A 26,315-nucleotide genomic window follows, 5' to 3' on the forward strand; every position below is an offset into this window, starting at 1 on the left:
CTGCTAAGTCGCTTCAGTCGTGTCCGACTCTGTGCGACCCCAGAGACGACAGCCCACCAGGCTCTCCCGTCCCTGGGATTCTCCAGGCAAGAACACTGGAGTGGGTTGCCATTTTCTTCTCCAATACAATAAACATAAACCCACCTATTAAAGGCCTCAGTTCCTTTTACCCAGTATATCATGTCCAGCCTTTAATAAAAATTACAAAGCACGCTTAACCGGGTTTGAAGAAAGAGACCATGTATCAGAACCAGAGTCAGCTGTGGCAGATGCAGGAATTACAGGACAGGGACTTGAGAGTAACTGGCAGGCATCAGCACCATTTCTCTTAATACTTCAGCATACAAATATTGCCTTTCCAGTTTTCAAACTAAAAACCATATCACTTGCCCAGAAATCTGAAACTGAACAAGCAACTGTCCATCCTTTGTAATGACGACAATAAATTATTTTATCCTTAAAGTGTGAGGGGGGAAAAAGGATTAGGCATAGAATACTAGAACCCAGCAGCACACTTTCCTTCTCTTTTCCCAAGTTTCCTTTTTCCCTACCCGTTTCCCTATTTCTTCTACTCCCTCCATCGCTAGGTGGAGAAAGAACAAGCGAAGGGTAAGAAGAAAATGGCTGAGAGGGGCATGCATGATAAGATTAACCATCCACCGATTCACATATTTGACCTAAAGCTGATTATATACAGGAACTGAATAGGAACGGGTTCATAATCTGAGACGAAGTCTAGTGGAGGCATCAGTTAGTAAGCAATTACAGCACACAGATAACTACTGTGACCACGTTTTGTATAAAGGGAGATAAATCAGTCTTAGGGTATCAGGGAAGGTGGTCAATGAAAAGGAATCAAGATGTTCAGACAGTCTGAAATGAGAAATACACTCTGGAGAACTGGAGTGCAAGGGGAAATGTGGCAATACAATTATTAATGATCATATTGAGAAGCATTCTGACCACTAGCGGACAAGCAGGACCTGACAGCAATAGAACCATTACAAAATTCTGTGCATAGGATTAACATAATCTGATGTAGGTCTTAGATCACTGTGGCCGCCATGTGCAAAATGCAAGAACTAGAAGAACACAACACAGAATGGAGAGACCCTTCAGTTCAATTCAGCTGCTCAGTCGTGTCTCTTTGTGACCCTGTGGACTGCAGCACGCCAGGCCTCCCTGTCCATCGCCAACTGCCGGAGTTTATCCAAACTCATGTCCATTGAGTCAGTGATGCCATCCAACCATCTCATCCTCCGTCATCTCCTTCTCCTCCTGCCCTCAATCTTTCCCAGCACCAGGGTCTTTTCAAATGAGTGAGTTCTTTGCTTCAGGTGGCCAAAGTATTGGAGTTTCGGCTTAAACACAGCCCTTCCAATGAATATTCAGGACTGACCTCCTTTAGGATGGACTGGTTAGATCTCCGTGCAGTCCAAGGGACTCTCAAGAGTCTTTTACAACAACACAGTTCAAAAGCGTCAATTCTTCAGCACTCAGCTTTCTTTATAGTCCAACTCTTGCATTCATACATGTCTACTGGAAATACCATAGCCTTGACTAGATGGACCTTTGTTGGCAAAGTAATGTCTCTGCTTTTTAATATGCTGTCTTAGGTTGCTCATAACTTTTCTTCCAAGAGGCAAGCATTTTTTAATTTCATGGCTGTAGCCACCATCTGCACTGCTTTTGGAGCCCCCAAAAATAAAGTCGCTCACTGTTTCCCCAACTATTTGCTACGAAGTGATGGGACCAGATGCCATGATCTTCATTTTCTGAATGTTGAGCTTTAAAGCTAACCTTTTCACTCTCTTCTTTCACTTTCATCAAGAGGCTCTTTAGTTCTTCGCTTTCTACCATAAGTGTGGTGTCATCTGCATATCTGAGGTTATTGATATTTCTCCCAGCAATCTTGATTCCAGCTGGTGCTTCATCCAGCCCGGCATTTCTCATGATGTACTCTGCATATAAGTTAAATAAGCAGGGTGGCTATAAACAGCCTTGACGTACTTCTTTCCCGATTTGGAACCAGTCTGTTGTTCCATGGCCAGCTCTAACTGTTGCTTCCTAACCTGCAAAAAGATTTCTCAGAAGGCAGATCAGGTGGTCTGGTAATCCCATCTCTTGAAGAATTTTCCACAGTTTGTTGAGATCCACACAGTTAAAGGCTTTGGAGTAGTCAATAAAGCAGAAGCAGATGTTTTTCTGGAATGCTCTTCCTTTTTCGATGATCCAATGGATGTTGGCAATTTGATCTCTGGTTCCTAGGCTTTTCTAAATCCAGCTTGAACATCTGGAACTTCATAGTTCACGTACTGTTGAAGCCTGGCTTGGAGAATTTTGAGCATTACTTTGCTAGTGTGTGAGATGAGTGCAATTGTGTGGTAGTTTGAGCATTCTTTGGCACTGCCTTTCTTTAGGACTGGAATGAAAACTGACCTTTTCCAGTCCTGTGGCCACTGCTAAGTTTTCCAAATTTGCTGGCATATTGAGTACAGCACTTTCACAGCATCATCTTTTAGGATTTGAAAGAGCTCAACATCCCATCATCTCCACTAGCTCTGTTTGTAGTGACGCTTCCTAAGGCCCACTTGACTTCACATTCCAGGATGTCTGGCCTTAGATGAGATATCATACCATCGTGATTATCTGGGTCGTGAAGATCTTTTTTGTATAGCTGTTCTGTATTCTTGCCACCTCTCCTTAATATCTTCTGCTTCTGTTAGGTCCATACCATTTCTGTCCTGTGTTGAGCCCATCTTTGCATGAAATGTTCCCTTGGTATCTCTAATTTTCTTGAAGAGATCTCTAGTCTTTCCCATTCTATTGTTCTCCTCTATTTCTTTGTATTGATCACTGAGGAAGGCTTTCTTATCTCTCCTTGCTATTCTTTGGAACTCTGCATTGGAATGGGTATATCTTTCCTTTTCTCCTTTGCCTTTCACTTCTCTTCTTTTCACAGCTATTTGTAAGGCCTCCTCAGATAACCATTTTGCCTTTTCGCATCTCTTTTTCTTGGGGATGGTATTGATCCCTGTCTCCTGTACAATGTCACAAAACTCTGTCCATAGATCTTCAGGCACTCTATCATGTCTAATCCCTTGAATCTATTTCTCACTTCCACTGTATAAATCATAAGGGATTTGATTTAGGTCATACCTGAATGGTCCAGTGGTTTTCCCTACTTTCTTCAATGTAAGTCTGATTTGGCAATAAAGAGTTCATGATCTGAGCTACAGTCAGCTCCCAGTCTTGTTTCTGCTCACTGTATAGAGCTTCTCCATCTTTTGCTGCAAAGAATATAATCAATCTGATTTCAGTATTGACCATCTGGTGATGTCCAAGTGTAGAGTCTACTCTTGTGTTGCTGGAAAAGGGTGCTTGCTATGACCAGTGCGTTCTCTTGGGAAAACTCTATTAGCCTTTGCCCTGCTTCGTTCTGTACTCCAAGGCCAAATTTGCCTGTTACTCCAGGTATTTCTCTGGAGAAGGCAATGGCAACCCACTCCAGTACTCTGGCCTGGAAAATCCCATGGACGAAGGAGCCTGGTAGGCTTCAGTCCACGGGGTTGCGAAGAGTCAGACACGACTGAGTGACTTCACTTTCACTTTTCACTTTCATACATTGGAGAAGGAAATGGCAACCCACTCCAGTGTTCTTGCCTGAAGAATCCCAGGGATGGCAGAGCCTGGTGGGCTGCCATCTATGGGGTCGCACAGAGTCAGACACGACTGAAGTGACTTAGCAGCAGCAGTATTTCTCGCCATAATCTGGAACAAAATACAAGGTAGATGGAGAAAGCAGGACTGACTGGAAACATCACTGCTAACTCCCATTTCATGAGAACAGATCTGATCCTGGGCCAGTAAACTAAGAAAACTGAACTAGAGAGATGTCCAGACTGCAGGAGAAGTTGTAGAAGAAAAGAGGAGAAGAGAAAATTTCAGATGAGGATATAAGTGAAGAGAACAACTCTGTATTTACCATCCTGCATGATATTAGAAACAACTAGTATTCATGATGGTATATGGGAAAAGGTTTACTTATTTTTATTCTTGTATTTGCCCTAAAGTGATGAAAACACATCAAGTAAAAAATCAGCAAACTAGTAAAATGTATCTTTATTCTCTACCTAGTGATTCAACTAGCAGCTAGTATTTTCATTAAGAACTGTTAAATGAGCCTGACAAAATGAAATCATATTCTCATATGAATTCTTGGTCTCAAAGAATTTACTCCTTTTTCCATCACAGACATTAATACATGAATTCATCATTTGCTTTATGAAAATACAGAAATACAGAAGTACACAAAAGTACACGCAGTTGTTCTTCTCTTCTCTTCTCACATCCCTCATCAACAAGACTACTGTTTTCTATTCATAATATCCTTCCAGTCCCCTTACTCTGCATTTACAAGGATACATGTACAATACAACATACTTTTATTGCTAAAGTATGTGTAAAATTAGCTTTTAGCTCCACAATCTATGAGTATCTTATCCTTGTATAAATAACAAAACCTTAAAAGAGAGTTCTAAATTACCATACACAATCCCAAGCCACTTCCTAATGATAATCACTTTTATCATTCGGGGATATGTTTTTCCAGATTTTTCCATTTATACACATGTCTATGTGTCCATATATAGTATTTCTGTGAATATATTTTTCATAATTGGTACTATATTTAACACACTGCCTTTCAAATTTGTTTCTTTCACAGAAAAAACGTATTGGAGATCTTTCCAATCAGTAAATACTATCAAATTACTTTAGTGATATAATCATTGTAGGAATTAACGATGGTTCAACTTTTCTACTAATGATATAAGTGGTGTCCAGTTTTTCACTATCACAAACAGGCTGCAATAAACATAATTAGAACATGCTTCCTCGTGCACCTGTACAAGTGGTGCTCTAGGGCAAATGTCAAGAAGGACGATGCAGAAATGGCACTTTAAGAGATAATGGAAATTCTTCAAGAATTTCTAAAATTTAATTCTGTTGCCTTGAAGATCAATACATAATGGAAAAAGATTATTATTTACAGCCAAGTATTCTATTCTGTGGAGCTTCCCAGGTGGCACTAGTGGTAAAGAACCTGCTTGCCAATGCAGGTGATGTAAGAGACGGGTTTGATCCCTAGTCCAACACGATCCCCTGGAAGAAGGCATGGCAATCCACTCCAGTATTCCAGCCTGGAGAATCCAATGCACAGAGGGGCCTGGTGGGCTACAGTCCGTCCATAAGGTGGAAAAGAGTCGGACATGACTGAGCAACTAACACTTGCACACCGTCACATTCTATTTCTGACCAAAGCTTTTCTAGTAGTACTGCAGGAGTTTCACAATCTGGCACCTTGAACACAAGTCACCATTAATTTCCTCACCAGTTACTAGCAATTATGTATCTTAATGGTCTTGGAAAAAACATGTATTCAGTGTGATGGTAACTGTCAAAATTTTATAAACATGCATATCCACAGCCCCAAGAATATACACGAAAATTTATCCAACAGATATACTTGTATACATGTCAGATAACATGTTCAAAGGTATTTGTCACAGATGCAAGTCAGTAGATCTGGCTAAATCTCTAACTTAATTCAAACTGGTGACGAGTTAATGACCTTGGAAGGATATTCAATATAGGCCTTACTTTAAATAATTAATAAACTCAAAGTTCAGAAGCTATAAGAGGAAATATTGATAAATTTAGCAATAAAAAATTACATGACAAACAAAAACTACACAAAGTAAGCAAATCGAAACACAAATGACAAACTCTAAAAGGATTATAATTCGTATCTCTACAAAGAGTTAATCTCTGGTTTTAAAGAACACCTAGAAATGAGTCATTTTTAAAAGGACTAACTACTGAACAGAAAAATGAACCGATAGTTGACATAAAAATAAATACAAGTAAATGGCCCTTAAATGTATAAAAAGAAGACCAAAGTCATTTATAACAGAAATGCAAATAAAATGACTCCAAGATACCATTTTCCACTAGCAGACTGGCAGAAGTTGAGAAATCTGGTAACATACTTGGCTGGTAATGTTTGGGAAAACAAACGATTACACTGCAGGGGAGAATGTAAGTCTGTATAACCTATATGGGGAAAACCTGCAATAATTATTAAAAAAAAAGTATATACACCCTTTAAATCAGTAACCCTCCTCCTGGAAACTTATCCTATAGATACTCTTGCATAGGTATGAAATAATGTATGTACAGTTACCTCAACTCAGAATTGTTTGTAAAAGCAAAACGTCAACAGCAACCCAAACATCAAAAAATAGGGGAGTGGTTTTCAAAAACTACATCACATCCACAAAACTGACTAGCACAGGGCTGGCAAAAACAAGTGTGGAGCTCCAGGGTCACCTGAGGCTCAAGATGGGAGTAAGCATAGACTGCACATGGGCAGGAAGTAACTTTTTAGGGGTGATAAAAATGTTCTAAAACTGGACTGTGGTGATAAAGGCATAACTCTATGCATTTATTTTAAAATCATTGGTTTTTACATTTATAATGGCTTAATTTTTTGGTGTAAAAATTATACCTCAAAAAAGAGAACACACGAATGAGGGCACTCTCTATGTACTGGTATAGAAACATTTCCCAGATGTGTTAAAGTGACACATCTGAAAAGTGCAGAATAGTAAGTATAATTTAAAAACTGAAGGTAAAAAAAAAAAGAGAGAGGAATAAGAAGGCAAATCTGTGTTTTTCTCTGCATAGGAAATACTGGAATGATGATGATGCATGATAAACAACAGCAGAAAGAAGGAAATTCAAAAAAATGGAGGGAAAAGATGGGATGCAAGTTTTTTTTACTATATTACTTTATGTATTTTTAAAAACTTATTGGCTATGTGTTTTAACCATTAGGAAAATTAAATGAAAAAAATAGATATTTGGACTTCAACAATATGAATATATCCCCAAATAAGTTATATGCTTCAGTATTTCATTACATATTATATGTGATATAGTTTTGCGGTCATCCTGATTGTCCCCAAGAGTTTGCTTTCGTGAAGTGTTTGTAGACATATGCCTACAAAAACCTCATATCTGTAATATTCTGGGAATAGTTCCATTTATTTCCAAAGCTGTTGATTTATCTATCGACAAAGGCTCTTGAAAATTCCAAACTTACCAGGTTATATCTACAGTGACATCTGGAAGAAATAAACCAAAAAATCCTGTTTTAAAATCACATGACCCAGTCCGATATTGATGAGGTCAATTCATCAAGGAGACCTGTTAAACCTGAATGCTGACTTCTTACATTTTACTGAGCAAGATAAATGAATATACCAATTTGTAGGTAACAGTAACACAACAGGTATAAAGTGGACCCGAAGTCTCTGTTGGGCAGAAAAACTGGAAATGAGTCCTCTGGGAATATACACACAGGGAAGAAAAGTTGAAGTGCCAAGAGAAGGTTGTGAGCTCAAATGAAGACAAGCTCTTGTAAGATTCCACAATACACTCCTCATATGTACGCAGCTATACCACTCCTAAGACCTACAGAGCATCTACGAAGACGCCCCTGCTCACTCATCATGTGCCAGGCATTATGCTTTAGTGATATTATCCCATTTAACCTCATGACAACACTGACATAAGCAGTGTTAGCCTTGGTATCTAGGTACAGTGACTAAGGACCACACAATTCAATGTCAGAGTCAAGGCCAAATAAATAAATAAATGCAATAACAGAGGATTTTTACTTTTCCTCAGATTTTTATATATTTGAATTACTGACCACTAACAAATTTTTTGGAAGTGGAAAATTTTTACAGTTAATGAAGCAGTACACATTTGATTAAAAAAAAATCAAACATTTTAACAATACAAAGTAGACACTAAACATTTTCTATACTCCCACTACCATTAACAACTTGATACAGGTCCTTCCAGACCTTTTCCAAGAAGCATTAACACCTAATGTGCCCACTTCAAAAAAACTGCTTAAAAGGGAAAAAAAAAAAAAAAAAAAACCCAACACCATCAATATACCAGTCTATACCCCTTAACTATAGTAAATCAGTAAGAATTTACTTAAAAAAAAAGCCAATTCAATAACCTACGAGATAAAATACCTTACTTATCTAAATAGTACCAATGTAAGCAAAAGCAAACCACTGATGGAACTTACATAAGCCAGCACACAGAATATTCTAAAAGCAGAGATACTGAAAAAACAAACAAAACAAAGAGGAAGGATGAGAGGAAGATAGGGCCAAATAAAGTCTAGCAACCCAGTACAGCCAGTTTTGTCACCACCTACCTACTCAAGAGCTTATTTTAACATCTATTTCCATGGTAGCCAGGCATTCAGCAAAATTATACATACAAAAAAACTTTTGGGATAAGATTCCTTCTTTCTCCTCCAATAGGAAAGTGCCCCGTCTGGCAAATTTAAGCCACATAATATAAAAGTTTGACTCTGTGTTGTGATTTCAATACATCAGCCTGTAAGACATCTTTAAATAGTTGTTAATTGACTACGGAGGAGGGTGGAATTATTTACAGATTATCTGCAAACATCACAATCACAACTTTTAAGCAAGTATATATCCATTTGCCTTCTAATGGCAAAATCCAGTAAAACATTGGAAATTCCAAGAAGCAATATATAAACAAGAACTATTTACTGCCATCTAGCAGCCATCCACTGGACTTTTAAATTTGAACCTTAAAAACTCTTACAAGCAGATATTAAATTTTAAAACATATGGTAAAATGATACACTGCTTTAGTTAATGATAGAATATGGGGAGAATTATGATGTAGAACTGTACAAAAAAGATCTTCACAACCCAGATAATCACGATGGTGTGATCACTGACCTAGAGCCAGACATCCTGGAATGTGAAGTCAAGTGGGCCTTAGAAAGCATCACTACGAACAAAGCTAGTGGAGGTGATAGAATTCCAGTTGAGCTATTCCAAATCCTGAAAGATGATGCTGTGCAAGTGCTGCACTCAACATGCCAGCAAATTTGGAAAACTCAGCAGTGGCCGCAGGACTGGAAAAGGTCAGTTTTCATTCCAATCCCAAAGAAAGGCAATGCCAAAGAATGCTCAAACGACCACACAATTGCACTCATCTCACACACTAGTAAAGTAATGCTCAAAATTCTCCAAGCCAGGCTTCAGCAATATGTGAACTGTGAACTTCCTGATGTTCAAGCTGGTTTTAGAAAGGGCAGAGGAACCAGAGCTCATATTGCCAACATCCGCTGGATCATTGAAAAAGCAAGCGAGTTCCAGAAAAACATCTATTTCTGCTTTATTGACTATGCCAAAGCCTTTGACTGTGTGGATCACAATAAACTGTGGAAAATTCTGAAAGAGATGGGAATACCAGACCACCTGACCTACCTCTTGAGAAATTTGTATGCAGGTCAGGAAGCAACAGTTAGAACTGGACATGGAACAGACTGGTTCCATGTAGGAAAAGGAGTACGTCAAGGCTGTATATTGTCACCCTGCTTATTTAACTTCTATGCAGAGTACATCATGAGAAACGCTGGACTGGAAGAAGCACAAGCTGGAATCAAGATTGCCGGGAGAAATATCAATAACCTCAGATATGCAAATGACACCACCCTTATGGCAAAAAGTGAAGAGGAACTAAAAGCCTCTTGATGAAAGTGAAAGTGGAGAGTGAAAAAGTTGGCTTAAAGCTCAACATTCAGAAAACGAAGATCATGGCATCCGGTCCCATCACTTCATGGGAAATAGATGGGGAAACAGTGTCAGACTTTATTTTTCTGGGCTCCAAAATCACTGCAGATGGTGACTGCAGCCATGAAATTAAAAGACGCTTACTCCTTGGAAGGACAGTTATGACCAACCTAGATAGCATATTCAAAAGCAGAGACATTACTTTGCCAACAAAGGTTCGTCTAGTCAAGGCTATGGTTTTTCCTGTGGTCATGTATGGATATGAGAGTTGGACTGTGAAGAAGGCTGAGCGCCGAAGAATTGATGCTTTTGAACTGTGGTGTTGGAGAAGACTCTTGAGAGTCCCTTGGACTGCAAGGAGATCCAAACAGTCCATTCTGAAGGAGATCAGCCCTGGGATTTCTTTGGAAGGAATGATGCTAAAGCTGAAACTCCAGTACTTTGGCCACCTCATGCGAAGAGTTGACTCATTGGAAAAGACTCTGATGCTGGGAGGGATTGGGGGCAGGAGGAGAAGGAGACGACAGAGGATGAGATGGCTGGATGGCATCACTGACTCAATGAACATGAGTCTGAGTGAACTCCAGGAGTTGGTGATGGACAGGGAGGCCTGGCATGCTGCGATTCATGGGGTCGCAAAGAGTCGGACACGACTGAGCAACTGATCTGATCTGATCTGATGATGTGTCAAGCAGCAGCATCTTTTAAAAAAATACCCCTAGCATTTTGAAACAATGTAAATATTTTATATCAAAAAATTAATAAGGAAAAATCAGAGTATTCCTGAAAAACCAAAAGCAAAGTGAAGTAAATGACCTGTTTTTCAAGTTGGCAGGATAAGGACATAGGAACAATTATTTCAAGCCAATTTAAAATAAGTATTCTGTTCTTATATCCCTAGTGGAATATAGCCTAAGGACAAAAATAACATAAAGGAATCTTAAGTTGCATTAATTAGTCTTCTTATGACTAGTAAGATGCATTATTTCAAAATGTATATATGTTATATGCAATATATGCTTAAGTTGTTAGGATTATTTTTAGCATAAAGGATTTTTAGCATAAAATAAAAAAGATACAAATTAAAATAAGTCAAAATCAAAACTCTGGGGCTTCCCTGGCGGCTCAGTGGTAAAGACTCCACCTGCCAATGCAGAGATGTGGGTTCAATTCCTGGTCCAGGTAAATGCCACACGCTCTGGAGCAACAAAGCCCATGTACCACAACTACTGAGTCTGCACTGCAGCGCCAGGAGCCGCAACTACTAAGCCCACACAGCCTAGAGCCCACGCTCCACAGCAAAAGAAGACTCTGCAATGGGAAGCCCACACACCCCGCTTGGCCCCAACAGAGTAGCCCCTGTTGGCCACAACGAGAGAAAAAAGCCTGTACAGCAACAAAGACCCAACATATCCAAAAGTAAATAAATAAAATTTATTTTTTTTAAATCTCTGTAATTTTTATGGAAATTAAAATATCAGTAAAAGTCATCTATTTATTTCTCTTCTTTAAAAACAAAACAAAAAAAACAATCATTTCCTGAGTCTAAGCACTATAAATATCTAGACGCAGTAACGAAACCAGTAGCAAGTAATTCCCCTAATATCCTGACTGTGATTTCTAAAAACCATTTCTCGCTTGAAGAAACCAGGGCTTCCTGAAGAAGTATCTGATTCCCAGTCTGGGACAAGAAATGTATAAGATGAACCTGAGATTCCTTGTGACAAAAAGTAATGAAGTTATCAAAAGAACATAGGAATCCATTTGAAGAGACTCCAAACGCCCAAAGATGAGAAAATTAAAGTATCACTAACAGCAACCACAACGGATGAAGACACAAATAATACATTAAAATCCGTGACACTAAAACAACTAAAACAGAAACAAACAAAAAACTTCACTGGTCATTTTAAGAGCTTCCTGTAGCACCAACCCATTATTCTAAACCAGCAAAGTCAGGGGGGAAATAATCATTTATTCTGCATTTCTGTATTGCAGAGTCACTAAATATAAAGAATTTCAACTAATAAATGTAGTAGGAGTGATATAATTAAAAAACTATTTTGTAATCCTTATACAATGGAGCAGGCAGCAATCACTAGCAGGTGCTGAAACCACTGAGTGAAAGCTGACAGGATGTTTATAATAGCCAGGTAAGACCGACAACACTGAAGATCACTGACCAATCACAGCATTACTAACAGTGAGGTAACCTAGCATTACCTGCCTCCTGATGATATGCAGTAGAAAGAATGCTGCACCTACTATGAAGAATGCTCACTAAAAAAGCCTCTGGAACTAATGACCAGCTTACGGGAAAGTTAGGGGTTAAACAAAAATCAAAAAGATGCAATGAGTCAAACAAAGAATGAGGGAAAGATTAAATGACATGGATCCTTCATCAAATATAAGGCATGAAAAGGGCGGAGACTTAACAGAATAAATGACTCAGCTTAAGAGACATAACTTTCAATTGCAACATGAGGACTTTATCTGGAACTTAATGCAAACAATCCAACTGTAAAAAACATTTTGGAGACAGAGAAATCTGAACATTTCTAACTATAGGATATCATTGCTGCTGCTGCTGCTAAGTCACTTCAGTCGTGTCCGACTCTGTCGACCCCACAGAGGGCAGTCTACCAGGCTCCCCGGTCCCTCGGATTCTCCAGGCAAGAACACTGGAGTGGGGTGCCATTTCCTTCTCCAATGCATGAAAGTGAAAAGTGAAAGTGAAGTCGCTCAGTCGTGTTCGACTCTTAGCGACCCCATGGACTGCAGCCCACCAGGCTCCTCCATCCATGGGATTTTCCAGGCAAGAGTACTGGAGTGGGGTGCCATTGTCTTCTCTGATAGGATATCATTAGAAAATTGTTAATATTATTAGTTGTGACAATGGCATTGTACCTATGTTTTGGATAAAGATATCTGTGAAATAATACTTGGAATTTGCTTTAGAATCCCACATGGTGATGGGGAGGGGAGAGAAGGAGCAGCAGAGTAAAAAGGATAAAACAAGAAAGGCAAAATGTTGACAATGGCTGAAGCTAAGGATGGGAAAATCACCTGAACTTCATTTTAGCATGTTTTAAGTTTCCATAATAAAGTTTTAAAGCTGTGTATCACCAGTGTGCTTGCTACCCTCAAGTGTATTCATCTCTAACAATCTGTTTTTATTAGAGTCCCCAGATTTGAATATCATTCAATTTTCCAAAACTTAAAAATACTGTATTTCAAATAACATATTTATATGAATCCAAATGCCAATTACTACATCATATTAAACATTCATGTAAATTACTATCTGCATTATAGTCACTGTGCCTACCCACTGGACTGGTTAAATATTTGTTTAGCAGATTTGTGCTTAGGTAATATACCGCTTCACTAATGTAAGATCTTCATTGTGCTTAATTAGGACCCTATATTTGTTTCATCAACACTTAATTCAGCTAATATGCAATCAAGGCAATTTAAGTTGTAACTGGATGGGCATGGAGATGGGGAACTAAAACACATTCTTCATACTTACCATGAAAGCTGGCTTTGATCCACTCACAGAGGCATTTCATTCATTAAAAACTGCAGCCTTGTAAGTCTCTCACTGTACATCTTAAAGTTTGAACTTAATCCAAGTTCATATACATAAGAAGCTTTTAGTGTTTTTCTAGGGGATAAACTGTGTTTTTAAAATTTCCATAAGTTTAATATCCTAATAACGATAACAAATCCTGAGAGTTCAGTCTCATCAAAAATTAACATCAGACACTAATACATCAAGGAGTTATTTTCTCATTAAAACAAAACAAAACAAAACAAAACAAAAAAACACTTCTTGCCTATCACCATTTAACCTTTCATTTGAGGAGATCCGAATCCTGGCACTGGTTTACAAGTAGAGCAGTTCTCTACAATATAATGGAAAGGAACACTGGATTATGAGTCAAGAGATCCAAGTGAGGAGGCAGGTCTACACCAGTTTGAATTCATAATTCTTATCCATGGGTGGTAGCTGCCCACAGCCTTAGCTTGCAAAGGAATCTAAGTCTTCTTTTAGGACCAGCAGAAGTCTTTAGAGTCCCTCACAGTTCTTGAATGTATGATGTGTCTGGAACAAATATTATTCTCCCCATTTTACATAACTGCCAAAGGCCTTGCAACTAGTTAAGGGGCAGTGCCGAATCTAAACCTAACGACTCCATTCCACTGCTGCCCATCGCAAGGGTGGCGAGGTGTGCAACAGCACAGCCTGAAACACACGCGTGTTTGCTTCCAATACACCTGTAATGACATCTGAGAATGAAGGGTGGTGCTTGAATTTATCACCTTCATTAAAATGAGGTGCTGATATTTAATTTTTTAAAAGTTAGATAATTTGAATACAGTACCATATGTGCTACCAAACTCAAATCATTCATTTATCTACATTCTAAAAAACACTATTTGATATATATAAAACAGAAATAGTTGATATATGTAAAATAGAAACCTTAAGAGAATAAATTTACAACTCAGGGCAGACAGAACTTTGTGCAACTTATTTTGTACTGATGCATGTATGAAAATAATTGTCCAGGATTTACTGCCTGTCATTAGAGTGTGATAAGGGCACTGCTAGAACTATGGAGAGGATAAATAGAGGAAAATGACAGAAGGGTCAGAATCAGAGGATCCGCTAATGCTAGAAGAGCCAAATGACTGGTTACAACTCAATCTTCAGACACATTCTAACTTAAATCATACTCAATCAGCAGCTATGTGTGCAAAGAAATACGTGATAATGCAATGCAGAGAAAAACCAACTTATTCCTACCACAGAACTGAGAAAATTTCTATTTCTTACTTGAAACATATTTGCAATAAGACAATCAGTGGACTTCTCTTTCCATCTATATCTACAAGATAACCTAGCGAATGATCACATAGGACTGTTTTGTTATGTTTATTCTAGAGCTGTGCTGTGTGCTTACTTGCTCAGTCGTGTCCAACTCTTTGCAAGCCCATGGACTGTAGCCCACTAGGCACCTCTGTCCATGGGGATTCTCCAGGCAAGAATACCGGAGTGGGTTGCCATGCTCTCCTCCAGGGGATCTTCCAAACCCAGGGATCGAACCCAGGTCATCCACATTGCAGGCGGATTCTTTACCAGCTGAGCCACCAGGGAGGCCCAAGAATACTGGAGTGGGTAGCCTATCCCTTCTTCAAGGGATGTTCCCAACCCAGGAATCGCACCGGGGTCGCCTGCATTGCAGGAAGATTCTTTACCAGCAGAGCTACCAGGGGAGCCCCTAGAAAAATGTAACTCAAATTTTAACCTGGAGACAGAAATAACAGAGATGACATATCTACCCTTAAAATTCCCTTTGACTTTAGAAAATGCTTTTCTAACAGCCATTTCCACTATCTACTACTCTATTCTGTGAATCCTGCCTCACAGCACCACAGTTTTGAGAGCTGAAAGACTAAAAGAAAATTTAGGAAATGACAACACTAAACACAGCAATTCCCCAAGTTTAACTTCAAAAAAGAATATGAAGTTGGCACATACAAAACAATCAATCATCAGGAGTTGAGATTTAAAACTACAATTACTCAAGGCCTCTCCATTAATTATTGTCATAACTTTCTTTGAAAAATCCTAGCAAGTAGAAAAGCATACTGCTTAAAAAAATGTGTTGTATCTTTCAGACTAAAACAGATTCAAACCATAAAACAAATTACAGTTATGCATTCATCTATTTTTTTCAACTCTATGCTATAAATTAACACTATCCTCAACCAGCAAAGGTCTGGAAAAGCTGAATTCTAAGACAAAAGCCTGCCTTTATAAGAGTCAAATGAAAAGTAAACAACAGCAGAGAAGGCTCATTCTCTGGAAAGCCTGTTGAGTCACTGACATCCTGTTCTGCTTCCAGAGGCCAAGTGTAACTCCAGGTATTGAGATTGGAGTTTACCAAGCCCACTCACTGCTTACCGTGGAGACGACCTATCCACAAGTTAAGCATCTACCTAATACATAAGACCAACCAGAAAGCATCAGTTAATATTTCTGAGTGTATTCTATGCATGGTCTGTCTGCAATGGCATATAATTTCCATTTCCATAAAATTCCCTTGTAGCAAACAGTAAATATTAATCTCATTTTATGGAACAGCCTAAAAGGTTAAACAGATCCTGCTGAACTAAGGAGTCTGTAGTAGGCAAAATAATGGCCTCCCCAAAAATGTCTGTATCCTAATTCCCTGAATCTGTGAAACTGCTGTTAAATAGCAAGAGGGAATTAAGGCTGCAGACAGAATTAAGGTTACTAACCAACTGACGTTGAAATGGGAAGATTATCCTGGATTATCTGAATGAGCCCAACGAGATCACAAGGGCCCTAATATAAGTGAAAGAGGGAGGCAGAAGTAGTGTCAAAACCAGAGAGATTTGAAGATACTAAGGTGCTGGCTTTGAAGACAGGAGTGAACACAACCAACAGTATGTATACAGCCTCCGGAGGCTGCAAAAAGCAAGGAACATTTTCCCCAAGAGACCAAGGAAGGAATTCAGTTCACTGAGACCCAGTTCAGATTTCTGACATACAGAACTATAAAACAATAACTCTGTGTTGTTTTAAGCCACTAAATATTTGGCAACTTGTTATAGCAGCAATATGAAACAAATACAGCCTAAATCTGTCACCATTCTGCAAGAATTTGCTAAAGTTTGTGAACAACACAGGTAGTAGCAGTAAAATTTAGCAGTGATATGTTTCCTCTGTCCTGTTCAATGCTTCAAAATTCAACTTGTAAACTCTTACATAATAGTTTCTTGACATCTTAAAAAGAAAAGTACGTAGGAGTTAATCCTGAATTTTCAAATATTTTTTAAAAATGCACCAGCAATTTATAGAACAATAGAATTAAGTCCTAACAAGTAAATAGAGGGTATTTCAGACAAGTAAACTTATAACTTAAGGAATGCTACCAAAATTCTAGATACATTTTTGGGGTGGGCATGAGTAAGGAAGGTGTAGGACACTTTTTTAGCCTAGATAATCTTCCATGCTGTTACATGGCAGGGGAGTTGGGCTCTAAATCCAATGGTCCAAACGATCTTTAAAAATCTCTTCTGACTCTATGAGCCATAGTGTTTCAACTCAAATTACTCATGAAAATATACCCTGACAATTCATTTTTCTCCTACTTTAAAATATCTTCAAGCCTTGTACTATTTTCCTCTTACTTACAATTTCAAACTAGAATAGGTTCTCCTAGAAAAACTAAGTCCACTGTAGTTCATTTTAATATATTTTCATATAATTTCTTCTACATTTAAGAGAATAGGATAAATTTCCCTAAAATATTTACTATCACAGTGCAAATAAGTTTTAGCTTTAAAACTGTTCCTTTCAATGAAAGTAGGTAAATGGTTTCTAAGCTATACTTGCTATTCCATAAACCCATCAAAAGGTCACGAAATGATAACACCTTTATAACTCACGCATAACTAGCAGAAAGCAGCATGGTTCAGTTTACTAACAGAAGAACAGATTCTGCCATAAGTTTAGTGTGCCCGTGGGCAAATCACTCAACATCTTTGCATCTGCTTCTTCAACCATAAAAAACGAAAAATGCTGCTGACCTGCCTCAAAGGGATGTTTTAAGAAATAACTAATGATTATGAAATTTTACAAACGTAATGTGCCATTTAAAAACCTAACTACAGTGCTTAAAAAAAAAATACTTTACAAACCACATGTTCTGACTAAGCATCTGCTGGGGTCATTACCTAGAGTGGTCTGTCCCAAAGTAACCTTTCTAATAAACGTTCCTAGAGATCCCAAGAACAACATTAGCTTCTTCAGAAACAGCCATATAGCACGGGATGTTCCCTCACTACCTCCCACGGCTTACCTTTTAAAAGCAATCTCATGCAATCAGATTTCAAACAGTAGCTGTAATAATAATCTATAGAGTTATGAGAGACTATCATAAATGTTACAGAGGACTGGGTCTATTCACCACCTAGTAGTACTAGATATTCAAATAAATTAATAATACCTACTGAATACCTGGGCTTCCCAGGTGGCTCAACGTTAAAGAATCCATCAATGCAAGAGATGCAGATTCAATCCCTGAATCAGGAAGACCCTCTGGAGGAGGAAATGGCGAACCACTCCAGTATTCCTGCCTTTCTGCAAAGTCCCTTGGGCAGAGGAGACTGGCAGGCTGCAGTCCCTGGGGTTGCAAAGAGTTGGACACAATTGAGCAACTGAGCACGCATGCACTGAATGTCTACCGAGTGCTAAACACCACTAAGCAAGGCCTATACTTATCTGCCATTAACGTAAAGCTAAAGAAACATGGCATTGCTCTAAGTAAATCATTTGGTAGTAGAGAAAATAGCATACTGAATGCAAATAAAATCTTTCTGAGGGCATCAAAAAAGAATGACATATATCTTTTATAAATTGATATAGAAAGATGTAAAAACAGCCACAGAACAATATGCAAAGTATAAGTCCATTTTTGTAAAATATATCAAAAAATATATAAGTTTATATGTGTAAGGAAAAAGTTACGGAAGAATATACCCCAAACTTTTAAATCAAGTTACCAACAGAAAGAAGGTAATGACTTTTACTATTCACTGTATACATTATCTTTCTGTAATTTTTTAACATTTACAGCCAACTGCAATTGCTTTTACACTTTAAAAAAAAAAAAATTCTTTAATTTTGCTAGGAACAGGACAGATTAGTTTAGAAAAGTATTTTCCAAATTGAGGCAAAGCAAAATTAGGTGACTTACTAAGTGTGAAGCCCTCTGACACTGAACAACTTTTTTTTAAAATCACTGAACATAGGGCTGCCCTGGCAGTCCAGTGGTTAGGACTCTGCGTTTTCACTGCAGGAGCCCTGGGTTCAATCCCAGGACCAGGAACTAAGATGCCACAAGCCAAGGGGCCCAGACAAGAAAAAAAGAAATCACTGAACAACTTTCAAAAAGGATATGCAGATAAAAAAAAATAAAATGGGACCTTGGATGAGATACACTTACTGAGATAAAACTGAAAATATAAAAAGCTAAATTTCTTAAAGCTCCCAAATAGGTATAAGCCAAGCTGCCTCATTTAAACTCTGAGAGCAATAGTAGCTCTTTGTCATTGAGTCTGTTCAGTTTTCCTTTTACTCTCTCGGGTAGAGACAGACTCAGGCTTGGCAGGGCCCCAGGCCTCATACACCCCACCCCCACAGCGCGCCACGCCAGAGCAGCTTCAGGTGACTAACTGCCACATCCAACAGTGATCAGATCAGATCGTGAGAAGAAAAAAGACTTTTCCCTATATAAGCAAGGCTGGCTGTGGATGCTTGCTTAGAAAATGAACGTCTCCAGTGGCTCACCTAATCCAACAAAAAACCTCTAGGCTTGCAAGTAAACTTTACTTTTCCCTTGAAAGAATCCCATCTAGGCAAGCCAGCAGCAAATTAGAAGAAAGGGCAAGTATTTTCTAAGAGATGATTCTGCATCAGGAAGGGCTAGAATAAATAAAGGTCTGAAATGGAGGCAGAGTTCTTGGAATAAAGAAATCTGGTTTTCACCTTCCCTTGAACAGTCTTTTTCAGGATTTCACAAAGACAGTAATAACAGGCTTCAATCTTAATCACAAAACTGTAACTTCTTCCCCCAACTTTCAAATCAACCTTTAAGTTAAGAGAGACTGGAGTCACTATATCACCCCCAAAGCATTTCAACTCATAAGGATTTAAACATTCTTTCCATGAACTAACAATAATAGCTTCAATTTAGTGAGAACTTCCTATGGAGTAGATGCTGTCATTACACTTAGTCACCCCTAACAGCCCCATGAGGTAAGCGCTACCACCGTTCCTCATAAGACAAGGACACCAGCCTTCCTAGAAAGTTAAAGAAAACTGCCCACAACTTGGCAAGCGTCAGAGTCCCAATTTAATCTCAAGCAGTCTCGATGAAAGAATCCTCACTCTACCCATTTATAAAAGAAGTGACAGCTTTTACCAGAATAATGCAGCTACCACGTACTGACTACTCAGAACATGTACAGTTTAAGTTAAATGTTATTTCATTTAGTACTTACACAACCTTGTAAGGTAACTATCCCACTTTGCAAGAAAATGAATCTGATGTTTACTTTCACTTCAAAAATAAACAACTTTCCCCAAACTTCAACAGCCAGAACACAGAAAGACAGCCCTGGGAAAAAGACCTCTCTCTTTCCAAGCCATATGCTCTTAATCACTGCTAAGTTGTTTCAGTCGTGTCTGACTCTGTGTGACCCCATAGACAGCAGCCCATCAGGCTCCCCCGTCCCTGGGATTCTCCAGGCAAGAACACTGGAGTGGGGTGCCATTTCCTTCTCCGATGCATGAAAGTGAAAAGTGAAAGTGAAGTCGCTCAGTCGTGCCCGACTCTTAGCGACCCCATGGACTGCAGCCACCAGGCTCCTCGGTCCATGGGTTTTCCAGGCAAGAGCGCTGGAGTGGGTGCCATCGCCTTGTCCTCTTAATCACTAAGCTACACTATTTACTGGGCACTTTACAGTCATTTTCAAATATAACTTTTACCATCAGTATAAGGCAAGTCTTTTCTTTAAATACCATTTGGTCTAAGATTTGATGATATAATCTTCATTTCTGCTATTAAAGAAAATGATAAGAAATCAGTGTAACTTTAAGTGAAACTTACTAAAAAGTTACCAATGACACTCTTCTAAGCGTATGCCCTGCAAGATTATCAAATGAGGAGACAGCAGTCCACTGTTCGTCAAAACGTTGACATAGGACTTTAGATATCCTATAGTTAAGTCACAATGCCAAAAATCCATCTATAAATCAGGGGGGAAAAATGGCTTAAATAAGAAAAGTCTACATAAAGTATCTATCTCACTCCCCATACAGACTGTTTTCTGACACATTTCAATAGTAAAAGACTATGTACAAATTATTATTCTCTCAAGTTATAGCTAAATTTATAACTTAAAAGTGATCCATTACTTTCTGTAAAGATTTTCTTCCTTCAAATGGTAATAATCACCCCAAAGACTCAACCTCTCTACCACCAGACCACCAGCACCAATGTTAAGCTGGAAAGACACACCAGGCAGACTAAAGTAGAACTGTATCTTTATCTTCAACTGTCCTAATGCTCAGTACATCTAGTTATTCAGTTAGATATTATCCTCAGAGTAAGCCAAGTGTTGTTTTAAAACTTTCTTTTCTGCCTCTTTTATTTTGTCCCTTAGTCCTATTAACCAACACGACTGTTAGTATGTGAGGTGAAAAGGAAGTTGGTTTCTCTGTCTTTGTGAACTGACCCTAGTAGATTTGTCTTTTATCTTCTGCTAAACTGTTTACATACATTTTAAACTCACTTTTCCTCCCCAAACTTGAATGCTGTCTCCAATTTTAGCATGAAAATTATCAGATTTCTAGAAACACATTATCTTCCATGGGAAATGTGAACATCAAGATTTCCTGTACTCCTCAATTTTTATAACAAAAGCTCTCTCTTAAAATTAAACATACTCACTAGCAGTTTAAGAGGTAACAAATATACTGACTTATTTTCATGTAAAGTAATTAAACGAAAATATTTCAGTCATCTTGGGAACAAAAGCTTGTTATTTACAGCTCATGTTTCATTTAATGTCCACCAGGAGGACTTCCCTGGTGGCTCAGATGGTAAAGTGTCTGTCTACAATGCAGAAGACCCAGGTTCAATCCCTGGTTTGGGAAGATCCCCTGGAGAAGGAAATGGCAATCCACTCCAGTACTATTGCCTGGAAAATTCCATGGACAGAGGAGCCTGGTAGGATACAGTCCATGGGGTCGCAAAGAGTCAGACACAACTGAGCAACTTCATATTCAGGTATAAAAAAGTCCCCAAAGTTACTTCTTTCTTTTTCTGAAAGAAACAGACTTTTTAGTATTTTCTTTTGTCTTCTGTATTCAAAATAAGTTACAAGCTAAAAAGCTTTTCACCTAAGTATCAATAAAAATTTTTAAGTAATTCTACTTGCAATATATGCCTTATCAAAATCTGTACCTTCTAGAATATGCAATATTTAAATATCAAAAAGATTTTGGCCCTTTTTGACCCACAGATGACTGCGGGTGTCATCTTGCACAGAATACTAGAGCATGCTTTGCATGAATGCAGCAACATCCTTGTCCTGTGACAGCCAAATGAAGGTACCACCAGTCCTGTTTTTAAACAGCCCATCAAAAATGAAAGTCTGCAATGTTTTTAAATATTTGTAACTAAAAACCTAATAGAGTTGACTCTTAAGCAACACTGGCGGGGGGACTGGAGGGACAGCTGTAAATCCTGACTTTACAGTCTGCCTTCTGTATCTGCAGATCCACATTCTTGGATTCAGCTACCCATGCATTGTGTAGTATGACTGTATTATTTGTTGAAAAAACTTCTTGTATAAGTGGACCCAAGCAGTTCAAACCCATGTTATTCAATGGTCCACTATACAGCATATCCATATTTTGAGTTTAGTCATATTTCACCAAGCAATATACCAGTCAGCAATTTTCACAAATGTAAAATATATTTTATAAATGAATTCAATATAAATGTTTATTTCCAAAAATTATGCAGACCTAATTTCCTCATAAAATCCCAGCTTTCCAGTTATTCATCTACATCTTGGTACCCTTCTTGACTTTCCTCTACATTAAACCTGACAAGAACTCCTTTCAGCTCTATCTTCAAACCACACCTAGAAGCTGACCATTCCACACCTCCCTCATTAACTGGTCGGTTTCCACCTTGTAGACTTGCCCACAGCCTGTTTTTAACACAGCAGTTGCTGCTGCTGCTGCTAAGTCGCTTCAGTCGTGTCCGACTCTGTGCGACCCTATAGACGGCAGCCCACCAGGCTCTGCCGTCCCTGGGATTCTCCAGGCACGGAGTGGGTTGGAGTGGGTTGCCACTGCCTTCTCCATTGTGTGAAAGTGAAAAGTGAAAGTGAAGTTGCGTCCGACTCGTAGCGACCCCATGGACTGCAGCCTACCAGGCTCCTCCATCCGATCCTTTAAAAATATAAGGAAAATCGGCCACTCTGTAATGAGACTGCATCATTCTTCTGTTCAAAACCCACAACTGCTCCCTATTTCTATCAGAGTGAAAGCTAAAATCCTTACAAAGGCCTTCAAGGGCCCAGGTGATCAGCTCTGACGTGCGCCACCCCCATCGTGCAGCCCCTTTACCTGCCTGACCCCCTCCACTTCTGATCTCCCTCCTTCCTTCATCCACTCCAGCTACCCTAGCCTCTGTGCAGGTCGCTGAACACGTCCAACTGCCTTTGAGGCCACAAGACTAACTCCCTTACATCCTTCTCTCAAGTATTTGCACAAACACCTTCTCGATAAACCCTACTTGACCACCTTACTTCATGCTACAACCTAACCACCTCATATTCCCTGTCCTCCTTACCAAGCTCCCCTCTATTTCTCTACTACTGACCACCTAACAAATTAGATAATTGATTTATTATGTTTCTTCTTACTTGTCTGCCCCTCACCTCATCTTAAAAGGTAAGATCCACAGGGCCAGGACTTTCTATCTGCTTTGTTCACTGGGTATATCCTAAATGGCTAGATTGGAGACTAGCATGCAAGGATTCAATAAATGTTGAGTGAATTTTTTAAATGGCCAACTCTTCAGTGGCCACTTTCTACAACACAAAACACTCAGCTCTCAATAGGGTTACCAGAGGCAGCATCACTACTCTGAAAACTGAAAGGTCCACTCCCTAAGAACCCCCAAAATGGAAAATGTATGTTCACACAAAAGCCTGAAACAAATGTTAACAGCAACATCATTCATAATGGGCAAAAGTAGAAATAAATCAACCAACAAAATGTGGTATACCCAGGGAAATGAAATATTATTCAGCAGTTAAAAGGAATGAAATATTGACATATGCCTCAAAATGAATGAATCCCGAGAATATTATGATAGGTGAAAGAAGTCAGACACAAAAGGTCACATATTGTATGATTCCATTGCTAGAAAATGTCAAGAATAGGCAAACTCTTAGACACAGCAAGTAAATTAGTGATTGCCAGAGGAAGGATAGAGGGAAGGGAGAACAAAGAGTGACTGCTAATGGATAACAGGTCTCTCTGGGGAAGATGAAAATGTTCTGGAGTTGGATAGCAGTGACGGAAACAGTCTGTGAAAAAGTACTGAATTGTGTACTTTAAAAGGATGAATTTCGGGACTTCCCTGGTGGTCCAGGGGTTAAGACTCTGCATTACCAGAGCAAGGGGCCTGGGTTCAATCCCTGGTCAGGGACTAGATACCACTTGCCGCAACTGAAGACCCTGCAATGCTGCAACTGAGACCTGGCATAACAAAATTTATAAATAAATACTTTTTTAAAGGGTGAATTTTACCTCATTCCCTAAAATTCAAAAGCAAAACAAAATAACAGAAAGGACTGCTCAGTTCAATGTTCCCTGCCCACTAACAATGGAAGGCCAAGAGTTGGGAGCTTCAATACTCTGGCCACCTGATGCAGAGAGCCAAATCACTGGAAAAGACCTGATGCTGAGAAAGATTGAGGGCAGGAAGAGAACAGGTGACAGAGGATGAGACAGTTGGATGACATCACTGATTCGATGGACATGAGTTTGAGCAAACTCTGGGAGACAGTGAAGGACAGGGAAGCCTGGTGCTCCAGTCATGGGGTTGCAAAGAGCGGGACACAATTGAGTGACTAAACAGCAACAAAGAGCTGGGAATGGCTTCTTGGCTGTACTCAGTTCCAAGAATCTATCCACCAACAAATCACAGCAAAAAGATTTTTTTAAAGGGACTGGGGATGGGAGGGTTAGTCATCTATAAACAGCAGTAAGCAGAAACCTCATACCCAATTCATTACACTCCTATATCCCCACCTTCAATACAACCATTTCCCACACCTGCTCTACCTCCGTCTCTCATCAAACTGACTTGCAGCTCACCTCCCTACTTCCACTCCCATTCCCCTGCAACTGACCCCCTACTCAATCACTTCACTCTCTGGCTTGAGACTCTTCAGTGACTTCCTAGCACACTCAGACTTTAAGTCCTTACCACGGCCTACATGGCCCTACATTGTTCTGGCCCTTGTGAGCTCTCAAGCCTCATCTCCTCCCACTTCAGCCCTAAAGGACACCTTCCTGCTCCTTAAACATTTCAAGATCAAACAATCTAACCTAAAGTCACACTCTCGGTCACTCTACCCTTTTAACCTGATTCTGCTTCATCTCCCTTCATAGAACTTACCACTTTTTTCTTTTGGTTTGGTGTCTATCCACCCTAATACAGTCGACCTTTGAACAACACAAAGATTAGGGGCCCCCACTCTCCCCATGCAATGGAAAATCCATGTATAACTTCAGACTCCCCCCACATTTAACCACTAATAGTTCAATGTTAACCAAAAGCCTTACCAATAACATACAAAGTTGATAAACACATATTTTGTATATGTATTTTACACTGTATTCTTACAATAAAGTAAGCCAGAGAAAAGAAAATATTATTAAGATCATAAGAAAGAGGAAATACATTTACACTACATATACCTGTATTTACTTCCCTGGTGGCTCAGACGGTAAAGCGTCTGCCTACAATGCTGGAGACCTGGGTTCGAACCCTAGGATGGGAAGATCTCCTGGAGAAGGAAATGGCAACCCACTCCAGTATTCTTGCCTGGAGAATCCCATGGACGGAGGATCCTGGTGGGCTACAGTCCATGGGGTCGCAAAGAGTCGGACATGTACAGGTATCACTATGCCTGTATTTATCAAAAACCCACGTATAAGTGCAGGTCCAGCATCAACTGTAAAGTCCACAATGGTTAAGAATTCTTATTTTGTTTACTGATGTATCCTCAATACCTACAGTCACACCTAGTACAAACAAGGCACATGGTATCTCTTCAGTGACTGAATTTACAAGGTAAGCTAGCAAAAACACATTCTTCTGTGAAATATCTACCACATTTTTAAAAATTACAATAAGCAAAGGATTAGAAATTTGGACAGAAAACAAGTCAGTGTTTTACAAAATTATCTATTCATTAAAAAGATCACTAGTCTATAGCACAAAATACGTTTGTCATATTATGGGTCCGAGTACCCTGAAATACCATAAATATTAACTATGAGGTTAACATTCACACTGGATTAACCAAGCCTCCAATTTCTCTTCATTCTACCTGCTCCCTTACTCTTATATCTTAATTAGTTAAGTCCACTTGGATGTGGACCTCCTATAGGTCCCTTGAATACTCAAAACCTTAATTCCTGTTTACTCCAGTCACAGCATCATTCAAAATAAAATAACATCTATCTCATACTCCAAGACAGAAATCTCCATCTTCCTTCTACCCCAGGGTGAGTTGCTAGTCCTCAATTTTACTTCCTGGATATTTCAGATCTATTCCCTCTGGTTCTACTCCCATGGAATTAGCTCCTTGTTCACTTCTTTCTTTGATTTATCACCTGGAACTAAGTCTCCCATGAATTAGTTGGAACTAAGTCTCCCATGAGTCAGCTCCTTATTCATTCTCACTTTGACTTAT

The 26,315-nt window shown here is 39.1% G+C and overlaps 1 protein-coding gene and 1 non-coding gene across 8 annotated transcripts in view; one reads left to right on the forward strand and one right to left on the reverse strand.

The window, feature by feature from the left end:
- ARID4B (AT-rich interaction domain 4B) overlaps nucleotides 1-26,315 on the reverse strand; it is a 138,261-nt gene that overhangs the window by 107,158 nt on the left and 4,788 nt on the right. The window lies entirely within an intron of this gene.
- Nucleotides 21,391-21,462, forward strand: TRNAC-ACA. The gene has a single exon. It is a non-coding gene; the product is annotated as a tRNA-Cys (tRNA).

Source organism: Bubalus bubalis, chromosome 4, assembly GCF_019923935.1.
Source record: "Bubalus bubalis isolate 160015118507 breed Murrah chromosome 4, NDDB_SH_1, whole genome shotgun sequence".
Lineage (NCBI taxonomy): Eukaryota > Metazoa > Chordata > Mammalia > Artiodactyla > Bovidae > Bubalus > Bubalus bubalis.